Source organism: Protomyctophum bolini (genome assembly GCF_963924005.1).
Source record: "Protomyctophum bolini genome assembly, chromosome: 3".
Taxonomy (NCBI): domain Eukaryota; kingdom Metazoa; phylum Chordata; class Actinopteri; order Myctophiformes; family Myctophidae; genus Protomyctophum; species Protomyctophum bolini.
Genome location: NC_137864.1, coordinates 16,221,575 through 16,222,140, shown reverse-complemented (window position 1 = coordinate 16,222,140; position 566 = coordinate 16,221,575).

The following is a 566-nucleotide window of genomic DNA, read 5'->3' as shown; positions in this document are numbered from 1 at the left end:
CTATTTAATATAATATTTCATATAGCCCATGAAGCCCACTGACTTCTTTGTTTCAGACCATTCATAATGTCTCCGTCACATAAGTCTTGACGGTGCTTGTTTCTCTTGCTTCTTGGTCTTTATCAGATCTGAATGAGACCTGACAAATTCACTCAAAATGACACTCAACTGGGTCTTTGTCTCAATCAAGCTCAAATGTAAATTTTTTACACAACAAATGCTAGAGCTTCTAGTCATCTTAATACAAGATGTATAAGAGTATAAGAAGAAGATTTGTCAAACCGTAGGTGTAAGTTAAGGAGCGAGGACTGCAACTAATAAGATTGTTTGTTCTTTGGCATCTTGGCAGCGCATCAAGCTACAACTGCTGTGTACGGACGCGTGTGAGAGTTTGTGGTGTGTGACTCGCTCTGACTCACTGCTGTCCCCCTGGGTGCGTGCGTGTGTGTGTGTGTGTGTGTGTGTGTGTGTGTGTGTGTGTGCGTGCGTGCGTGTGTGTGTGTGACGTGTGTGTGTGTGTGTGACGTGTGTGTGTGTTGCTCAGACTCATACTCATTGCATTTTAG